This window comes from Lepidochelys kempii, chromosome 26, assembly GCF_965140265.1.
Source record: "Lepidochelys kempii isolate rLepKem1 chromosome 26, rLepKem1.hap2, whole genome shotgun sequence".
Lineage (NCBI taxonomy): Eukaryota > Metazoa > Chordata > Testudines > Cheloniidae > Lepidochelys > Lepidochelys kempii.
The window spans coordinates 4,387,691-4,409,695 of record NC_133281.1 but is presented as its reverse complement, the minus strand read 5'-3'; the positions used below and the strand labels follow the sequence as shown (position 1 = coordinate 4,409,695).

Below are 22,005 nucleotides of genomic sequence, written 5' to 3'. Positions count from 1 at the left end.
AGAGCACCCCCTTCGGATGCTACATAGCAAGTGAGCGCACACAAGTTCAGGTCTTCCAGCAAGAACATTCAATGGCAGGTCCTCAGCCCCCTGGCCAAGGCCTCCTGACTTCTCCCCTTTTCCAAGTGGAAACACAAATCCAAGGCCAGGACTAAACACAAAGGCACAGGACGGGGGAAACCCTGCCCATGGGAAGTTCTAGTCATGATAGTTGAACTCTTCAGAGGGGCCCCAGTCCATCTGGTGTTTGCTGGGCCTCCAAGCACAATGTATAAATAGTCTTTCCCCCTTCTTTAGCACAGGGCCCCTGTGTTCCCTTTCTGTGAGGGCAGAGGCTCTGCTAGCTACTAGACTTCAAGCTGGGAAGTTTAACCACCTGCTCCCTCTTCAGGACTGCCCATTACTGCTTCCTCCCTTAAACTCCTCCAAACCTGGCATGACTTGCAGGTGTGGTAGGGCAGGGCTATTCCAAACAAAAGCAGCTCCTTATCCCCTTCCATGCTGGTGGAGTTTATATGTCCTATTAGTCTCTTTTTATTATATACACAGACAGCCCCTAGCCCAATGGGATGCTATTAGATCTACAAGTCACCATACATTTCTTGTTCCATTTCCGACCATAATATCTAGGCTAAAGAACCTGGGCTGGGATTTCCAAAGCTGCCCAAATGATTCATGAGCCCTGTACTGGCCCTTGAAAGAAAAGGAAGTGGGTGAGAACAGTCCAGCCTATCCCATTCCAAGAAGTATCTTCTGAGCAATGATCCTGTGGACCTCAGGGCCAGATGTGGGAAGAGAAGAAGGCTCTTGCCTTTTCTTTAAGGGCCTAGGACTGGGACCGTTGTACTCTAGAGTGAGGCAAGGTTCCCTTCTTGCTCCTGTTCAATCACCCAACCTGTGACGAGCCCAAATCTAAATTCAGTGGGAGCTGGTGCCTAACTCCCATAATTGCCTTTGAAAATCTCAGCCCTCAGGGCTCTGGGGCACCTTGTATTTTTTTTCCTTTGGAGGAAATTGCTGTTCCATGAGGGACTCTGATGCCTGAAGGTTCCAGTTTATGCTGTGATGAATCCAGGCACTCACTCAAGCTGAGCCTGTTGCTAAGGCATATCTTCCTGCCAATGACATTGTCTTAAACAGTCTCTTGCTGTAATAACATTTGCAGTAATGAAATTGCCCAGCTGTGCAGGCTGCTTTTAACAGTAAAAATATCTGAGTCTGCTACAAAGGGAGATCTAAATGTCACAGAGAAAAGGTTTCTGTTTGTTGGAATGGAGCAGCTATGGCAGCTGCTGGTGATTTGGAGGAGAAAGGCTTGCTGCAGATCCATTAAAGGAGAATCAGGGAGGTTTTTTTGTACGTATGAGAATGATCGAAAGATGTCCAAGATCACAGATCTGTAATATACATGCAAATATAACAAGTCAAAAATCAGCTCCCCTTTTTCTGTTACTGAGTTGGGACTGTTTCTTTCTCCCCCTCCCCCCTTGAAGTAGTTGATGAGACAAGGCAAAGAGCTCAGGAAGTGAGATATCCAGTGATTGGGTCAGACAGATATCAATGATAAAGGTGTAAATCTGGAGTAACTGCATTGTGACAACAGGGAAGAAACTCAAACTCCAGGTCTGACCCATCTCTCATTTACACCCATGTAATTTGGGAGTGACCCCACTGAATGTAGTGGGATTACAATGTGAAACAAGCATAAGTGAGATCAAAATGAGACCCCACATGTATACTTCTGTGTATGGACCACCTGGAGGCTCATGCCCTTAGGAGGAAGAGTTGAGATGATGATTCTCACACAGCACTCTGCAAACATGTGGAGTTCCTTTGAGTAATTAGTTCATTATTATCCCCACGAGACCAATGAAGAAGCAGGCGCACAGAGATTGTTGGGGTGTATCACAGAAGATGGGACCACAGTGCATCATGGGAGATGTAGTCCATCAAGCTAGCCTGAGCCATAGAGAAGAATGGGGGCATGAGGCACCCAAACTACAACTCCCATGAGGCAGGTGGTAGTTTGGGTGGACTCTGTTTAACATTGAATTGACCCACAGTGAAACACGTCAATTGTTTTTCAAACTGAAATACTTCAACATTTCTAAATTGTTTTTTAAACTTTTTCCATTTCATGTAAAATTTCTAATATATTTGACTTTTCCTCCCAGTTTGGAATAAAAACAAATCATATTGGATTTTCCCCTGGGATGGAAACTCCAGTTTTCAGTCTCATCTACCTGAGATCTCATGAGCTTCTGTTAGCGCTGTGGATTTTCAGCACTTCAGATAACTTGAAACCCTTTTAAAGGGGTTTGGTTAAGGTGCAAAAATCACTGTCCACTCTTGAAGACTTGGCTGCATGAATTTAAGGGTATGCCTACACTGCAGTTGAGAGGTCTGATTGCAGTATGTGCAGACATACACAAACTAGCTAGACCAAAGTTAGCTTTGAGCAATGCTAGCAGTGAAACCATGGCTGGTAGCTGTGCATATGTACCCAGGGTCCTAGGCAGGTGGGCCTCATCCCTGTAGTTAACAATGCTGCTGTAGCCTCATTGCTATTATTGCCTGAGCTAGCTTTGATCTGCAATCACACCTCCCGGTTGCCTACTTTCAGTGTAGGTTCTGTTTGGTTAGCATGAAAGCTGGGGTAAACAAAGAAAGGGCTAGGAATTCAAGGGGGCCAGGGTTTTATCCTTAAAAGTGAAACGCAAGACTCCCATTTACTTCAACAGAGCCAGGACTTTACTACTTCTTCACTTTGCCTCAAGTCTTCTGAGTAGCAGCTGTTCCAGTGAAGGGCTACAACATGAAGGGCTACAACAGTTCACTATGTTTTTCTTCTGGCTTCTTAATGGTAACAAGATCTGGGCCTCAAGCTTCCCTCCACCCAAATTCCCTGCTAGGGAGAAAGTGATGTTTCAGTAGAGGTAGAAAAAGCCTCTTGTTGCATGGGGAGGGACATATAAAAAAGAGGGAAAACACTGAAGCTGATGTCTTAGCCTGAGAAAGGGCAACTCATGTCAGTTAATCTGACACGTTGTCTGGCTATGAAAGGAATGGCCTTTCCATTGTGGGAATGTGTGGTGCAATGGGAAGGGAGATGTCTGCTTTTCCAGCTATCTCTTTTAGCATGAGATGGAAAGGTCACAAAGGATAAAATCCAGCCCCCCAAAACTGACCAGCTCTGCAACTGGGCCTGACTTAAGGGAAACAGATGGTGAGGAAGTTTATGATCTTATCATTCCTTATTAGCATTGTGGGAACACTCTCTCAGGGCCCCAAGATCAGAGCCCCATTGTGCTAGGAGCTGTACTGGCATATAGTGATGCAGTCCCTACCCCCAAAGAAAGCACAAAACAGACAAATGGGGGAAGAAAGGAACCATTATACTCATCTTACTGATCTGGGTGCGGTGCTGCATGATCTGATGGTTTATAGATTGTCAGCTGGCTTGAAGACCCAGCACAACTGGAAGCATGAACTGATGATGCTTCCAGGTGTAGGGATCACAGAGGACTTCGGAGGGACTACTTGTAGGATTTGGTATGAAGTTTGGGTGAGGAACTGAACTTGCTCTCTCCCTTCCATCTAAAGCAGGATAGAAGGAAACACCTTGAAACAAGTTGAGCATCATAATTTGTAGGTTGAAATCCTGGCAAAGGAAAAGAGACCATGGATGCTACAGCCTTGTATGAATCCCAGGCACCAAAGCAACCCCTTTTGAGGAGGAGGCTGCTCATTGCCTGTCCCTCCAGGATCCTGAAGTATGACCTACTAAATGACACTGCTGCTGGATGTTTTCCTTCCCTTGTCTCCCTTTAGAAGGAAATGTCTTGAAGGGCTGGAGCCAGCTTTGCGAGATCCATTGGGCCTAATAGGATGTGACGGCAGGTAAACGGACGTGTTCAGGTGGGGAAAGCCACATCAGATCTAGGTGCACTTGGCCTGCATCTCTCTGGCTGGCTGATATTGCTCAAAAGAAAGAAGGTGAAATGAAGCTTTGTCCAACCCCATCCGTATGGGGTATTCCCCACTGATGACAGAGCATATTCTATAGCCCCAGTCTCAGGATCCTATTTGCTCCATGCACTGCAATGGGAGGCACAGCAGAACTGAAGTTGTATCTGCAATGTTCTTCCTCCCTGAAGTGGTGATGCATGTGGAACTAGTTACATGTTTGGCTATGATCACACAGCTCTGCCAAGGCCCTGCTCTCCTCACCTGCAATACCTCCCCTATCAAACCAGTTGAGGGCCTAACTGAGGAACTCACATGATCCCCATCTCTGTAGCACCCCGGTCTTTGCATTTGTCCTCACAACACCCCTGTGAGGAAGGGCAGTGCTGTTACCTTTATTTTATGCAGGGGAACTGAACCACACAGACCAAGTGACTTGCATACATAAAGTCTAGGGCAGAGCAGGGAATTGAAGAGCGGCCTCCCAAGTTCTAGGCTAGCTGTTAGACTATCCTCCCCCTCACAAGTCTGATACCAATTTTTGTTGATGGACCATAATCCTGATCTGCAGCACCCCCTGATATCCCAGTCCTGCACCAAGTTATACTGACCTGCAGGTTTTCCTGCTTACCTTTGCACAATTCCAGTGCCCTGATCTATAGCACCCTTGCTATTCAACTCATTGGCCTTTGTAAGTAGTGCTGCACTGTGTGTGTGTTCTGTGTGGGTGGTTCTCTTATTATTTTAAAAAAAAAAAGCTCCACCCAAATGAGAGCTGCACTGTTACCACCCAAACTCCTCATTTGCCATGGGATTACATTATTGAGCTTTTAAAATGCAAGTTCCTTATGTAGATGATGCAGGAAACATAAGCTGCTCAAACTTTTCCATGAGCCCTATTTCCCACCGACTCACCACATGTGACCCAAAGTCATTACTGTTCGGCATCTGTTCTGTGCTGTGTGTGAAATGAATCACAGAAAACCAGAGCTGGAAAAGACTAGATGGTCTAGTAGGTCTCTCCTGGTCAGTGCAGGATAGTTCCCTGCAGTATATTTCCTAGTGCTCTGTCGAGTTCAGATCTAAATGATCCAAATCATGGGTCTTCCTCCATATCCCTTTAAGATGAAGGAGGCTTGACCCAGTTCTCAAAGAACAAATGATCACACATCGGTTCCCTGAATGAGTAGGCCATGGAGACTTAACTGTCCTCTGACTCCTATCACGCCTCAAGGCCCGCACTGTAGCGTGTGATAGCTAAAGTGTGTGCATGCAGGAAGATTACACTACTTCTCTGCTTGTGCTATACTTGTCCTGTGGATAAACAGACGACTTGTGGGCCTGATTCTCATACACACTAAGGCCCCTTTACAATGCTTTTGCAGTGACAATATATGCTGACCATATAACGGGTGTCAGAGCAGTATAAAGGGCCTCTATTGTGAATGAGAACTGGGTCCTTGATGTCTAAGGATCATCAGTCCAGTTAATTTTACCATGGCTAAAATCCTAATCTTTTCTGCCCTGATCATGTAAATACTTAGAATTTAGTTAGTGTTTGTCCTTATTACTTGTCTTGGCCACTCCAACCAAGATCAGGGCCCCATTATGATCAGTATTGCACATATGCATAGTAAGAGACAGTCCCTGCCCTGAAGAACTCCAATCTAAATAGTCATAACTGTGAAGGGTTTCTCCATTGTACCGAAGGGAATGGGGTGGGGGGAAAACAAGGCACTAAAAGATTGACCTGCCCAAAAAGTTGCACTGGGAGTTCATGGCAGAGTCAGGAATTGATCCCAGCTCTCCTGAGTCCAGTGTCTTAACCACAAGGACTTCCTCGCACCTAGAAACCAACTAATTACCTGTCTACAAGGGTCTCGTGCTACAATGCCATGCCAGTGTCTCTGTGATCTCAGCTCTCTGTAGCATGCTGTTTAAGATCTGTGGCTTTGCAGCATGCAGCCCCACTCCAGGCTTTATTGCTGTCACGCTTTGACTGTCATTTTATGAGCCCAGGGCCCTGCCTGTGCCACTCTTGTTCATTTCAGAAAACACTTTGCAGAACAAACGAAGGTGAGAAGCAAGTGGAACAGGAGCACTTCTGAGGTTGAATCTTTTTTTTTTCCCCCTCATTACTTTCACTGGCTTTAGTGATCTTTCTTCATGTTTCCTGAAAGCGACAAGGGCATTTATTACATGAGCATGAGGCCTTGGGAATCTCCTGGAGACGTATCATTCCTGCTATTATCTTCCTCACATGAGGAGCAGTTGTTCTTGTCAGCCTTGCTCACTCCTCCTTTTGCAGGGAGGAGAGAGGATGCTGGGGATTTTTCATTAATCACTTTTATACCAAGAGCTGAGGGTCCTGTCTGCATTCCAATCACTTCTGATCTCTGTTACCATTTTTCATAGCAGCACTTATGGAGGTTGTCTAATGTACCTCGAATTGGCGGCATAAATGACCAGCCATTCAATGTCCAGAGTGAAGGTTTAAACTTCAGTAGGGAAAATCTGTTACAGCTGTCCCTCTTTCTCTCACTGTTTCTATTTTCTCAGAAAGGTGCCGTGGGTGGGGGCTGGGCAGTGGCTAGTTTAGGGTAAGAAGAAGGTAGGCATGAGTTCAGATTTCTGATTTTTTTTAGGTGGCATGTGGGTGGTGTGTTGTGAACTGAAGATCCAGCTTAAGAATCAAATGGAGGGGAAAATACTCTAGTAGCTTCACATAATGACTTCCAGCTGGGGGAGATGAGCACAGCACCTCTTCTGGCTTGCAGGATTGAATGGCTCCCTATGAAGCATGAGGCTCTGAGTGTGAATCTAGCACTTCAGGCCAGGATTAGTTTCTTACTAAGTGTTTGTACAGCACCTAGCACAATGACCCTCTATCTTCATTGGTGCCTTTTGGTGCTACTGGCACAAATATATAATAGCTCTTTTCCACAAGGGCACACAGGGAGTTGCAGGATCTAAGGTTCATAAAATATCAGGGTTGGAAGGGACCTCAGGAGGTCATCTAGTCTAATCCCCTGCTCAAAGCAGGACCAATCCACAAGTTTTGCCCCAGATCCCTAAATGGCCCCCTCAAGGATTGAACTCTCAACCCTGGGTTTAGCAGGCCAACGCAAACCCCTTCCTAGTCTCTCCTGCCCTGAATACTAGACTTCATCTCTCACCACTGTGTAATAAGGTGGTAAGGCAGCTTTATTTCATTTCCACTCTAGGAAGTGGTGCAGATGTCCCTCATCTTGGGCGGGAGGGATTGGCCTGCTAAACCCAGGGTTGTAAGTTCAGTCCTTGTAGGGGGCCATTTAGGGATCTGGGGCAAAAATTGGGGATAGCTCCTGCTTTGAGCAGGGGGTTGGACTAGACGACCTCCTGAGGTCCCTTCCAACCCTGATATTCTATGATCCAAAGACCAGGATGAAAGGCAACAGGGGGCAAGTCACTTCCTCTGTCTGGTTCTCCTCTCAACTTTTGTCTTGTGTATTTAGCTTGTAAGCTTTTGGGAGGGTGGGGTGTGGGTGTGTATGTACAATGGGGTCTGATAGTGATTGGAGCCTCTATATCGCTTTTAATCCAATAATAAAAGCTGAGGATCAGCTGCTGGGCCCAAAAATATTGCTAGCCACAGCCCAAGCTAGTTCTATGAGAACAGCTCCCATTAAACAGGCACATCCAAGTCAGAGGGTCTAGGCATGCTGGGAATGTGAAGCTGTGACTGGCAAGAGGTTAGGCAGACTTTCGGAAAAGATTCTCATTGCTGGTATGGTTAGGTGGAGCTAGATGTAAGGCAGAAAGAAAGCCCTTGTTCCCTCAGTGTGGAACAATCTGCAAACAGCTGCTGGGCCCTGTGGGGATCCAGAGGGGGAGAGCTGCTCTGTTTGGCTTTCAAGCTGGACCTACATCAAACTCGTTAATGTCAATAGAAGGGAAATTGATTTGAGCTTTGTAACCCTAATGAATCCCTTGCTGGTTGCTGTAAATTTATTCTTTTTGATTTCCTTTTTTGTTTCATGGCTTTATTTTTTTATTTAATTTAATGTTCCTCTTCTGGCAGCAGTTTCTTTTTATTTCTCTCCAGTTTAAAAAGATGTGGTTGATTCCAATTAAACACCCCCTTTGGGATTATTGAAAACGCAGACACAACCCCCCCCCTCCATTTCCATGGTAACGTGGCCTCCTTCATGGATTCTGAATAAAGAGCTGAAGTATTTTGAGGAACTCTTCCTTCCTGCTCCTCTTTTCCCCCAAATTATTTGTGCTACAGGGAGCAGCTGTTAGGATGTCAGTATCTCTTCTCCCACTTTTAGCCTTGGCTAAAACATCCATACAGTATCTGGATTGCAAACTTTCTTGAGCACACCCCAAAGTGAAGCTAGCATCCCTGCCTCCTTTAAAAGAAGGAAAACTCCAAGAAGGGAATATTCTCTAGAGGTTAAAGTAGAGCAGGGAATAAGGCCAGATTTCCTGGCTTCTAGTTCCAGTTCTGCTACTGGCTCAACTGTACCTTTCTGTAACTGTTCTGTAAAACGAGGCTAATACTGACATGCCTCTTTAGTATGTTTCATGTCCTAAGCCCCTCAGCTCATCCATAGCTTAGAATCAGAACTGAAGTGTTCAAACTGTGCAAAAAACCCCCTTCACTTATGAATGAATCACCTGTTAATTTTCTTCTCTTACATCCTGGAAAGGAAACTTCATTCTCAGAAGCTTATGTCAGATGCTCTGGGATGTTTAGCAGTTCAATAAAGTTTCCACAGTCTTTAAAATTAGAGGAAGTTCAAACTTGTATGTGGGTGTAAAAATGACTAGGTACTTGCCTCAGTGATTTCATATATGGGGATGTGGATCTGGGTAGTTACGCGAGTGGCTTATGCAAACATTTTTTTGTGTGCTTACTGTTCACATGTGGTGGTTATGGGGGTGGTCTGCAATGTGCACATGTACAGGACATGTGCAAGCCTGGCTAAACCCAGAAGGAAGCAGTTAGGTGAGGCAATTGAAATACCTGCTGTGTCCTTGACATTTTCTCCCTTCCGCCTGTAGCTAAGAAGCTGGGTCTTGTGTGAAATGACAGCTTTGCAGCTGTCAATTATTGACCCTTCATTTTTATAAAGGCTGTATTTTACCATCAAGTGCTCAATCTCCAAGGGGGGAAAAGGAAACTAGACCAGCCAAACAACTACCTAAATAGCAAGAGACAGTCTCCTACAAAGCACTTGTTTTTATCTGCTGTTCTGTTCCTCTCTGCCACTCAATGACCGCTCACCTCCTGACTGTGAGTAGCAGAGCTTCTGGCTGAGGCTTCCATGCCCATCAACAGACTAGATTTAAAGGGTGAAAAATCTCAATGCAGAAACACTGTTTGCAGGTGGCCTAAGGTATCCTAGTGTGGCTTTTGAGTGTCATGCAGAAAAGCCAGAGGATTCTCTTGCAAGCCATTTCTTGGGAGCAAGCAGCTGCGCGCTGTGTGTGTGTGTGTGTGTGTGTGTGTGTATATATGTGTGTGTGTGTGTGTATATATATATATATAAATATAAAACTCTTTTTTGGAAGGCCAGTGTCCCCTTTGTTTATGCATGTACTGGAATCTTCCCCTTATCTCGTTAAGTGGGGGGTCTGCTTGTCATGCAAGGATCCACCATTTTTTGTCTGTCCAAGGCAGTACTAAGGTCCACTGACTTTGTTAGCTTTCTTTGGGAGGGTCTTTCTCCTGCCATGCAACCAGGTCCCCCGCATGCATCCAAACACCCCAAAGTTGTGCTTTTTGGGTTTTTGTTGTCTACGCTGCACTCTGATTTCCATCCTAATACTTCCATGCTTTTGCACAATGCATCATCGCAGGGTGTGCCATTGTAACGCCGACAGACCCCCAGTCGTCAGTGGGCGGGATCGAACTGGGGACCTCTGGAGCTTAGTACACGAGCCTCTACAGCATGAGCTCAAAGCCCACTGCCTGTTAGCTAAGGCTGTAGAGCAGACTCATTCTCTCTAAGTGGACTCTGTGCCACTAGATGGGACAGAACACCATACCCCGGTGTGTGGGTTACACTATACAGTGGGGTTTTCTGCTCAGTGGCAAAAGCTTGTGATTCGCTGTCCCTGAGAGGAGGATGTTCCACACTTTCTTTCAGTTCTCCCCACTCTGGACGGTGTATCCCATTCAAGCTCCTCCTGTGACCATGATACATATATTGCACTACAATACTTATATGCTTCTCGAGCTGATAGTCCAACTGAACTTTCACTGAAGCTTCAAACAATTGGCTAGCTCCCCCTACCCCATTCCCTATTTTTAGGTGGTGGTTTTGTTTTTTTTCCCTCTCCCAACTATGTTCCAAACAGAACTACAGCAAAGAGGCAGCTCCTGTGCTGTTTCCAGCCTGAGTTTGCAGATCCAAATGGATCGGCACTGGTGCAGCCTGCCATATGGGTGCTCATCTGAACTCCTGGAGTGTCTGCACTGGATTGAGGGGGGGCGGTGACTGCAGCTTGTGTAGATGTGCCTGATCTAGCTAGCATGAGTACCAATAGCAGCGAAGGTACAATGGTTTCGAGTCAGGGTAATTGCTTAAATAAGGTCCCAAGCTGAAGGTTTGTGTGTGTGGTGGGGGGCGGGGGGGAGGGTTGGTTCTACTTGGTGTCCATCTTAAAGCTTCAGCTGTTGAATGCATAAGAATTTCAGCTTTCACTTTTTTAAAATAAGCTTCTAGCCCTCATGGTTGCAGAGAAACACTTGTATCACCTTTTCAAGCTAATCCTAAATGCCCAAACCAGAAGGCCAATTAAGAAGAACCAAAACTTTTTTAAGGGGGGAAACCCTTATATTTAAGCCAAGCTCATGATTGAGTGGCCTGACTCAAATTTTCCAATGATTGGAGTTGGTAATACTGGGCTTGCCAAAGTACTTTGACTCTGACCCTTTGCACATCTGCATGATGCTAAATACTCGGGTAACTTGGCAAAGGCAGGAGCTGCATGCTGCTTTCCCTTGTCTCCTTCCGTTTCTGGGCTGTCATTTCAGCAACATCTTTAACAAATGAAAATCCTTCTTGGAGTCAATAGTAATTATAGGAATTTATCACAATTGCCAATCAAGGTGTTCTGGAGAGACTCATCTTTCTTGTTTTAAATTAGCTTTCACCACATGCAAACCACAAGTTTATCTTTAGGAAATCAATAGCAGGGAAATTACAGCTTTCATGAAGTGACATAACCCCCCAGCCATCTTGTTATGCATAATTCCTCTAGCAGCCTCAGATGAGAATTTTCAGGGAGGGAGGGGGTTCTATTTCAGCACAGTAGGAATAGAAGAGTCCAGGTTGCATGAAGGGTGAAGAGAACACCAAACAAGATCATATATATTTAGCAGGCTAAGAAAATAAGATTCCAGAGGGAGGAAGGGTGGCAGTCACTGGACTGGGACTCAAGATCTGAGTTTGCTTCCTAGCTTTGCCACAGACTGACCTTGGACCTTGAGTCACTTGAGCACTCTGAATTGTTCCTGAAATATTCAAGGCTTTTGATCTGGGTGTGTTGTAAGCAAGATGAGCGCCCTCTGCAAAACTCTGCCCCCAGTTATATTGGGGCTGATGCCAGTGAAGGCAATGGGGGTTGGCAGGTGTAACTCTGTGGGGGTTATGTGCAAGCCTGGCTAAACCCAGAAGGAAGCAGTTAGGTGAGGCAATTGAAATACCTGCTGTGTCCTTGACATTTTCTCCCTTCCGCCTGTAGCTAAGAAGCTGGGTCCCGTGTGAAATGACAGCTTTGCAGCTGTTAATTATTGACCCTTAATTTTTATAAAGGCATATTTAAAACTTTTTCTCCCTCTATAGCAGTGGCTCCCAAACTTGTTCCACTGCTTGTGTGAGGAAAGCCCCTGGTGGGCCAGGCAGGTTTGTTTACCTCCTGTGTCCGCAGGTTTGGCCGATCGCGGCTCCCAATGGCCGTCGTTCGCTGCTCCGGGCCAATGGGAGCTGCTGGAAGCAGTCTGCTGGAAGCAGCAGCCGGTATGTCCCTCAGCCCGCACTGCTTCCAGCAGCTCCCATTGGCCTGGAGCAGCAAACTGTGGTCACTGGGAACCATGATCAGCCAAACCTGTGGACGCAACAAGTAAACAAACCAGCCCAGCCCACCATGGGTTTTCCCTGAACAAGCGATGGAACAAGTTTGGGAACCACTGCTCTATAGGATTAATGTAAATTTTTTTTAATGAGTTTCTTCTCCACTAAAAATAGATGCTGTAGGCCAGATCCTGGTGGTGTAAATCAGCATAGCTCCACTTTACATCAGCCAGGATCTGGCCCTGTGTAGATGGGACATGCAAGCCAATAAGCAAGTATTTCCCTTCCTCTGGTGCGTTTCTCTTCCTTTGCTATTATACTGAGACTCATTCACTCACTCCTGTTTTATAGGTCTTGGCCTGGTATGTCAGTCAGGGGCTTGAACAAATATAGGAACCTCAGGCTGATGAACTAGAAGAATTAAATTAGATCATAAAATCATCCAGCAATTCCTGGCTTCTTCCCTTGACCCAGCTTCAAGTTTGAAAACAATAAAACAGTTTATTGCTCACATTTGAGAAGGCATTTCAGCCCAGGAGTCAATGGAAAGAAAGCTGTTTGCTTAAGTATAATTGAGTGCAGACCAGGAAGGGCCATTGGTGATGCAAAGCTCCACCCCTCTTTCCTCTAGCTCCGCAAACAATGCGCTCACTTGCAGCCGGATCCAATGCCCTCTAAAATCAATGGGAGTCCTTTCACTGACTAAGTCTTTCTTTTGGATAAGAGACTCAATTAAGCCCCCCTGACATAAGTTTCACTGACAAAAGTGCTGGTGTGGACAGCACTATACCAGCAGGAGAGCACTCTTGCGCTCTCTCTCTCTCCAACCAGCATAGAGCAGCTAGACCAGACACTTGTTTTACAGCAGCGCAGTGGTACAGCTGTGCCACTGTAAAGTCTGTAATGTAGACCTAGCGTTAATTATTGTCCACACTAGGAAAAGTGGTTTAAAGTTAGCTAATGATCAGGAACAGCTAATGATGCATTCACCAAGGGAAGGTCATGCCTGACTAATCTAATCGCCTTTTATGATGAGATTACTGGTTCTGTGGATGTATTGTTTCTTGACTTTAGCAAAGCTTTTGACACGGTCTCCCATAGTATTCTTGTCAGCAAGTTAAGGAAGTATGGGCTGGATGAATGCACTATAAGGTGGGTAGAAAGCTGGCTAAATTGTCGGGCTCAACAGGTAGTGATCAATGGCTCCATGTCTAGTTGGCAGCCGGTATCAAGTGGAGTGCCCCAAGGGTCGGTCCTGGGGCCGGTTTTATTCAATATCTTCATAAATGATCTGGAGGATGGTGTGGATTGCACTCTCAGCAAATTTGCAGATGATACTAAACTGGGAGGAGTGGTAGATACGCTGGAGGGGAGGGATAGGATACAGAAGGACCTAGACCAATTGGAAGATTGGGCCAAAAGGAATCTGATGAGGTTCAATAAGGATAAGTGCAGGGTCCTGCACTTAGGACGGAAGAACCCAATGCACAGCTACAGACTAGGGACCGAATGGCTAGGCAGCAGTTCTGCAGAAAAGGACCTAGGGGTGACAGTGGACGAGAAGCTGGATATGAGTCAGCAGTGTGCCCTTGTTGCCAAGAAGGCCAATGGCATTTTGGGATGTATAAGTAGGGGCATAGCGAGCAGATCGAGGGACGTGATCGTTCCCCTCTATTCGACATTGGTGAGGCCTCATCTGGAGTACTGTGTCCAGTTTTGGGCCCCACACTTCAAGAAGGATGTGGATAAATTGGAGAGAGTCCAGCGAAGGGCAACAAAAATGATTAGGGGACTGGAACACATGAGTTATGAGGAGAGGCTGAGGGAGCTGGGATTGTTTAGCCTGCAGAAGAGAAGAATGAGGGGGGATTTGATAGCTGCTTTCAACTACCTGAAAGGGGGTTCCAAAGAGGATGGCTCTAGACTGTTCTCAATGGTAGCAGATGACAGAACGAGGAGTAATGGTCTCAAGTTGCAGTGGGGGAGGTTTAGATTGGATATTAGGAAAAACTTTTTCACTAAGAGGGTGGTGAAACACTGGAATGCGTTACCTAGGGAGGTGGTAGAATCTCCTTTCTTAGAGGTTTTTAAGGTCAGGCTTGACAAAGCCCTGGCTGGGATGATTTAACTGGGAATTGGTCCTGCTTCGAGCAGGGGGTTGGACTAGATGACCTTCTGGGGTCCCTTCCAACCCTGATATTCTATGATTCTATGATTCTAATGCATTGTAACCAACCTCTACCTTTCCCTACGCAAATGTAAGTTAACACCCTTCTACCCCAGTCTAGCTGGTGGATGATCAGCCAGCTAAAAGGTGTCTAACCTGCATCCGCACTAGACCAAGTCAAGTCTAGCTACGCTGACCACTTGTCTAGTGTAGACAAAACCGGAGTGTCAGCACCAACACGTCCACCACCCCTAGTGTCCCCCACATTGCTGTTCTTCCCCCCCCCCATTGCTGCTACCGCCACTTCGTAGGGTGACCAGACACCAAATGTAAAAAATCGGGACGGGGGTGGACAGTAATGGGCACCTATATAAGAGAAAGCCCCAAATATTAGGACTGTCCCTATAAAATCAGGACCTCTGGTCACCCTACCACTTCCTCTTGGCACTAACCCCACTGTCTTTTAATGATTCCTGACTTCCAGCATGGCAGGGGAGTGATGAACTATTTAACAGGGCTCATTTCACTGGCTGATGTCCCTGTGTCTTGAGTTTTCTGGATGCACGTTATCCATCTACAGCGCTTCTCTTTAAATGGCAGCTCTGAGGGGAGCCTATGCTGCTGTCTATTGTGTTAACAAATTAATCACTTAACATGTAATTTACCTTTCCCCTACACAACACTGAGCCTTTCATTGTGGGGATAGAGGGGGTGGGATCAGGGCTTTGTAAACACTGAACTGATGTGCAAAAATAATGTGCCACAGATGGGGGTTACCTAGGAACAGAAGCGGAGGTAATGGATCCAAGAAGACATAAGGTGAAAAAGAGAACCATTTATGGAATAATTGCTCTTACCCACTGCTTGCCTGTTTCAGGGGATGAGCCATATCTGCTCTCAGAAACTGTCACGACTGATGGATTGATTTAAAATCGCAGCGGAGAACCACAGAAGAATGTGAAGAGAGGTGAGTAATTACTGCCGTGGGCGGCTGCACACTGTGCAAGCAGGGACTCTTAGGTGGGAGGGGCTCAGCACGGCTGCTAACAGAGCAGCTATGGATGAGGCTTTCACTTTGCGGACCTGGAAGGGCTGCTATAGACCAGTGTCGTGGATCAGCTCTTCCCTGTGACTAACATGCAGGGAAGGCCTGATCTTCCTCTTGCTTATGCTGGGGCAAATTGGGAGTAATTCCTTTGAGCCAATGGTTACACCTGCATCAAGCTGGTATGTGTCTTTTCACAGGAAAAGGGAGGCTCTGCGGTTAAAGGCTGAGACTCTAAAGATCTTGATGAAATTCCTGGCTCCGCCAAAGACTGACCTTGGAAAACTGTTTCAGATCTGTAGAAGAGTGATCCAAAAAAGTTGTCCGGCACATTTTATCTAGCTGTTAAGATTCTAAGCTTTTCTGTGTCCGACAGCTTGGTTGTGTGTCTGTTTAGCACCCAACAGATGGGGGGAGACCCTGAGGCTGGTTGCAGACTCGAAGCTACCACAACAGCCTTTCATCATAAGAATAACTGTCAATGCTGACTTCCTCTTTTACCCCAAAACAAAAACCCTCCCCCAAGCAGTGTTTTTGACCCCACAAGGGAGAAGCACCAGAGAGTTCATGAAATCCACTAGCTATTGATATTTTTATGTGGCAGGCAGTCTGACATCCTAGTGATGGGCAGCAGCCTGAAACCTTAACACAGTGCAAATTATAGAGGCTGTTTTTATATTCGGGGTCTGACTCTCGCCATGGTTAACATGCTGAACAGTCTTTCAGGGCTGGGTTGACAGTTTAGGCCACTGCTGATGCAGGGTTCTGTGCCAGCCTCTTGCCTGCTCTGGGCCTGAGTTTCCTCCACCTGAATAAAACTCATTGCTTTTTGTAGCAGGCGAATGTATCCTTGAATGGCAGGGGCCAGGGCCAGCAAGGACCGGGTGTCACAGGGTTTTGGAGTCGTCACTCCTAATACAATGATGATCCAGCCAGAGGGGCCTGCAGCATCCAGATTGCAGGTGCCTGTCCCAGCATCTCTCCTGTGACAGCAAGCAAAGGTCTAATGGAGTCTGGACATTTAATGAGGTGTGGAAAAGTTATTGTCTTCTCTGTGAAACTTCCTTTTCTATTGGCTTGGCTTGTAGTTTCTGGTCTAAGGTCTCTGGTTGATAGCACAGGGACATGTGTCCCAAGCTAGTGTCCTACTGAGGACCACTTTATTCCACCACTGTGTGACCTTAACCTAGGTGTTCTCTCCCACCATTCATCAGCCTTGTAACCTTTCTAGGGTAGGGGCTGTCTGTGGCTGTAGAGCACCAAGTAGAATGGGCCCCAGTCTCAGTTGGGACCTGCAGATACAGTTATACATCAACATATTTAAGGCCCCAACATATTTATGTAAATATAAAGCATCCCAAGGCCAAGGGTACAGAATAATCGACTCCATTGGGTGACCTTGCTTTCAGCTAATGAACTGTAAAGCAAACAAAAGCACTGAGGCATCTGAGCGTGAACAGAGGTCCAGCCCCTCCCTGGTGGGAGACCATCAGAGGTCAGTGTCCCTCCAGACTATCTACAACATTTTGTTGAGCTCATTTTGGTTCTCAAACTCTGGCTGCAACCCTCAGGCTGCTATCTTCTCCTAATTAAAGTCAGTAGAGCTGTAACATTCCTTAAGGAAACAATTTCCAGTCCAGTGGCATGAGGGTGGGCACAGATGGATAACATATCACAGGAGAGCAAAGGGGCAGTCCAAGGGATGTGAAATTAAAAAGTCAGAATAGGAAAGGCCATCATTTAAATTCACCAGATTCAATTTCATGAGCTGCTGCTAAATATGCCAAGAGGGGTTGAGAGAGAAATGGATAAAACTTAGTCTTAGAGATGCAAGAGTGCTGACAAAATCTCTAGGACTCTTCCATTGCTTAAGTGTTTACAGGGTTCTCAGACAAAAGCCTTTCTTGCATAAGAAATATCTCTTCCCCTCCCCCCACCTGCATAGGTGCTCCAGGGCTAGAGCACCAAAGGGGGAATGGTGGATGCTGAGCACCCACCAGCAGGCCCTTCTAATCAGTGCCTCCCTCTTTCTCCCTGTGCCTCCTGCCCACAACAATCACTGTTTTACAGTGGGGCTGGGGCAGACTCAAGGATCAAGCACCCTGCCTCCCCCCTCTGCCCTAGCACATTGGGAAGTCAGCACCTGTGCCCTCCTGATGTTTTCTTCCTCTGGAGGTGATTGTTTAATGTTTTTAATTAAGTAAATACTAAGAAGGATGAATTCAAACTGGAATAGGTACAGAGAAGGGCTCCAAGGATGATCCGCGGAATGGAAAAACTGTCTTATGAAAGGTTTCAGAGTAACAGCCGTGTTAGTCTGTATTCACAAAAAGAAAAGGAGTACTTGGGGCACCTTAGAGACTAACCAATTTATTTGAGCATAAGCTTTGGTGAGCTACAGCTCACTTCATTGGATGCATACTGAAGTGAGCTGTAGCTCACGAAAGCTTATGCTCAAACAAATTGGTTAGTCTCTAAGGTGCCACAAGTACTCCTTTTCTGTCTTATGAATGGAGACTCAAAGAGCTTGGCTTGTTTAGCCTAACTAAAAGAAGGTTGAGGGGAGATATGATTGCTCTCTATAGATATATCAGCGGGATAAATACCAGGGAGGGAGAGGAATTATTTAAACTCCATACCAATGTGGACACAAGAACAAATGGATATAAACTGGCCATCAGGAAGTTTAAACTTGAAATTAGACAAAGGTTTCTAACCATAGAGGAGTGAAGTTCTGGAACAGCCTTCCAAGGGGAGCAGTGGGGGCAAAAGACATATCTGGCTTCAAGACTAAACTTGATAAGTTTATGGAGGGGATGATATGATGGGGTACCTAATTTTGGCAATTAATTGATCTCCAAATATTAGCGGTAGATATGCCCAATGGCCTGTGATGGGATGTTAGATGGGGTGGGATCTGAGTTACTACAGAGAATTCTTTCCTGGGTGTCTGGCTGGTGAGTCTTGCCCACATGCTCAGGGTTTAGCTGATCACCATATTTAGGTTTGGGAAGGAATTTTTCCTCCAGGGCAGATTGGCAGGGGCCCTGGGAGATTTTTCCCTTTCTCTGCAGTGTGGGGCACTGGTAACTTGCTGGAGGATTCTCTGCACCTTGAAGTCTTTAAACCATGATTTGAGGACTTCAATATCTGAGACGTAGGTTAGGGGTTTGTTACAGGATTGGGTGGGTGAGATTCTGTGGCCTGCAGGAGGTCAGACTAGACTATCATAATGGTCCCTTCTGACCTTAAAGTCTATGATTCTGTTCAATTACATTTTCCTTCCCCCTACCGTCCCTTTGAAAACAGAAAGCTAAGGATGGACAGCACTCTCCCCAGCACACTACATATGAGTGGCTGGACTCTAACAAGTAGAATAAAGGCCTCTCCTGCAGTTTCCCCATCTGTCAAGTGAGGCTGTTGGTACTGACTTCCTTCATAAAGTGCATTGAGATGTACTGATAAAAATCACTACATGGAGACTAGATATTTATCAATATCCTTCGTGTCAGAGAAGAATGGAAGAATACAAAAAGAGGATTCTCAGTGAGGCTACTGGACACTGATACACCCTATAGTTCTCTCTAGGTCTCCACCTGTACAGGAGAGAGATGCTATGGAGACTAGATGTAAATGACTGATCTGGCCTTATGCCATCTGTTGCCAGTGCTCAGCATCCATGTGGCTGGAAGGATGGTGGCCTAGGACTTAAACTTTGGATTTTTTGACATGAGAACTTGAAGCATTTCACCAGTCCCTTTTCAGTGGTGGGTTTACAGCTTCCTTACATATCAGATGGCTTACAAAATGCTGGTTGCACTGTACGCAGTGAGGTCTCTGTGATGATCGGGAACCTAGGGAAGGATGTACAGCTTGGTGCAGGGCTCATTACTTTACAAACAGAGCCTCTGGATTTTGCATGATAGGCCTCCATCCAGGACTAGGCAAAATAGTCTGATGTGGGAAGTACTGTAGATACAATACCAGAACAAGCAGTGGAGGTGATGGAGAGCATAAAGTTGCCTGTCCTTGTATCAAATGCTGCCAAGAGAGAAACAGGAACAACCCTACCAGATGAAATCCGTCTGCCCTCTAGACCAACATAGCCTGTTTAGATCAGTGGCCTATATCAGATGCTTGAGCAAGGTGTGAGAATGTCCATAATGGAATAACCTGTTAGGGAAGTTCTTCCTGACCCCTGTCAGTTATAAGTCTTTATGTCCTGAAACATGAGGAGTTATAGCCCTTGTACATATGTAAAATTTTGCCACCTCATGGTTTAACCCTTTTCCCAGATCACTTACCCTATTTTTTCCAGATTAAAAAATGGAAGTGCTATAAAATGAGATAATATATGCACATTTGTATCCTATTTAATGTAACTTTTTGTAGCACATTCTTTATTTAATCTGAGAAAATGGGGTAAATGATCTGGGAAAAGGGATAAACAGTGATGGGCAAAATTTGCAGATGATACAAAACTACTCAAGATAGTTAAATCTGAAGCGGACTGCGAAGAGATACAAAGGGATCTCTTAAGATTGGGTGACTGGGCAACAAAATGGCAGATGAAATTTAATGTTGACAAATGCAAAGTAATGCACATTGGAAAACATACCCCTAACTATACATATTAAAATGATGGGGTCTAAATTAGCTGCTATACCAAGATCTTTCTTGAGTTGTCATTGAGTGGATGTTTTCAGAGAACTATCCACAATGTGCAGCAGCAGTCCAAAAAGCTAACCATGTTGGGAATCCTTATGAAAGGGATAGATAATAAGACAGAAAATATCATATGGTTTTTATGTAAATCCATGGTACGCCCACATCTTGAATACTGCATGCAGATGTGGTCGCTCTATCTCAAAAAATATATTGGAATTGGAAAAGGTTCAGAAAAGGAAAACAAAAGTGATTAGGGGTGTGGAACAGCTTCCATATGAGGAGAGATTAAGGCTGGGACTTTTCAGCTTGGAGAAGAGACCACTAAGGGGGGGAATATGATAGAGCTCTATAAAATCATGACTGGTGTGGAGAAAGTAAATAAGGAGGTGTTAGTTACTCCTTCTCATAACACAAGAACTGGGGGTCACCAAATGAAATGAATAGGCAGCAGGTTTAAAACAAACAAAAGGAAGTATTTCTTCACACAGCCAACCTGTGGAACTCTTTGCCAGAGGATGTTGTGAAGGCCAAGACCATAACAGGGTTCAAAAAAGAACTAGATAAATTCATGGAGGATAGGTCCATCTATAGCCATTAGCCAGGATGGGCAGGGATGGTGTCCCTAGCCTCTGTTTGCCAGAAGCTGGGAATAGGCAACAGGGGGTGGATCACTTGATGATTACCTGCTCTGTTCATTCCCTCTGGGGTACTTGACATTGGCCACTGTCGGAAGACAGGATACGGGGCTAGATGGACCTTTGGTCTGACCCAGTCTGGCCACTATGTTTAAGCTTTTTGACTCCAAAGAGCTCTTGTGGCTGTGAATTCTACAGGTTAGTTGTGCATTGTGTATTTCCTTTCATCAGTCTTGAATTAGTTTACTATTTACATCCTTCCTCCCTCTTTCTCCTCCTCCTCCCCCCTGCCATGTGACTTGGTGTACTGAATCCCTTGACTCTGGAAATGGTAGTGATCTATAGAGCTTTCTGCTCCTAAAGTTAGGCAACTACATCCTTCTGAAAATTGGGTTGCTTTTACTGAGGTGTCTGCAGAAGTACTGAGCATGCACCCTTCCCACTAGCCACTTTCATTGGTGTGCCTACAGCTGGGTAGAGGTGCTTCCGTTTAAGCTTTGAATTTGAAAGATGTCGCCTCCGGGCCAGATTTTCAAAGGTGCTTTAGGCACTGAAAGATGCAGCTAGGCACTTAAGATTTTCAGACATCCTAACCAAATCAGATGTCTAACTCCCATTGAAGTAGATTCTTTTGTAATCTTACTATACACCTAAATATCTTTGTCAATCTGGTGCGAAGTGACTTGCCCAAGCCCAGGCACTGCCTTAGTGGTAGAATTGGGAATAGAACCCATGACTGTCAAGTCCCTTTTAATTACAAGAAAAATCTCAACTTCCAGGGGTGAAGGGGAGATTTATTTTTTTTCCCCCAGTAAAACAAGCTCTGCTGACAGGCCATGTATGTGAGCCATCTGACAGCAGCTCTGCAGCTGTATTTGTATCTAGGGTCTGTGCACAGGGTTATTAAAAGTTACTTTGAAAAAGTCGTCAGCTGCCTATTGCTGATCACTGAGTCTGAAAAGTTAGTGGTTACATATCGCTGCCTGCTGTCTTCCACAAGATTGCTGATTACTCTGAGATGACCGTGATGCGTCCATATTGGATACCATGACAACCATTTCTCCTGTGGGAGGGAGTGGCATTGCTGTTTTGCTGCCTGAAAAGTCCTCTGTTTGCTTTTGTAGGATGCACTTTAAAAAAATCAAAACTGATGTCACTGTACTATAAAGCAGTCAGTCAGCTGTTAGAAAAGTAGTATCAGAAAATCCTAGTACAAGCTTTGTAAAAATAGCTCAAAGAGCAACAGCTGGAGGGGTGAGGGGGACATAAAGTAGAGAAAAGAACACAACAGGCTTGTACAGGAAGCTAGACACCATGGTCAAACTCCTGGCCTCATTGGAGTTAATGGGAATTTTGCTGGTAGGACCAGGATTTCATCCTAAATCTACAGCATAAATGAACTAGCAGACCACCACAAAACAAACAAAAAAAAATCTAAAGAGGCAGTTGAACTTGACC

At 45.5% G+C, this 22,005-nt stretch overlaps 1 long non-coding RNA gene across 1 annotated transcript in view; it reads left to right on the top strand.

Moving 5' to 3' along the window:
• The window catches only part of LOC140903467 (uncharacterized), a 60,651-nt gene that overhangs the window by 10,115 nt on the left and 28,531 nt on the right, over window positions 1-22,005 (top strand). The window contains exons 3-4 of the long non-coding RNA XR_012156250.1: window positions 15,077-15,166; window positions 16,080-16,273. This is a non-coding gene — a long non-coding RNA (uncharacterized lncRNA). The remainder of the gene's footprint in view (window positions 1-15,076; window positions 15,167-16,079; window positions 16,274-22,005) is intronic.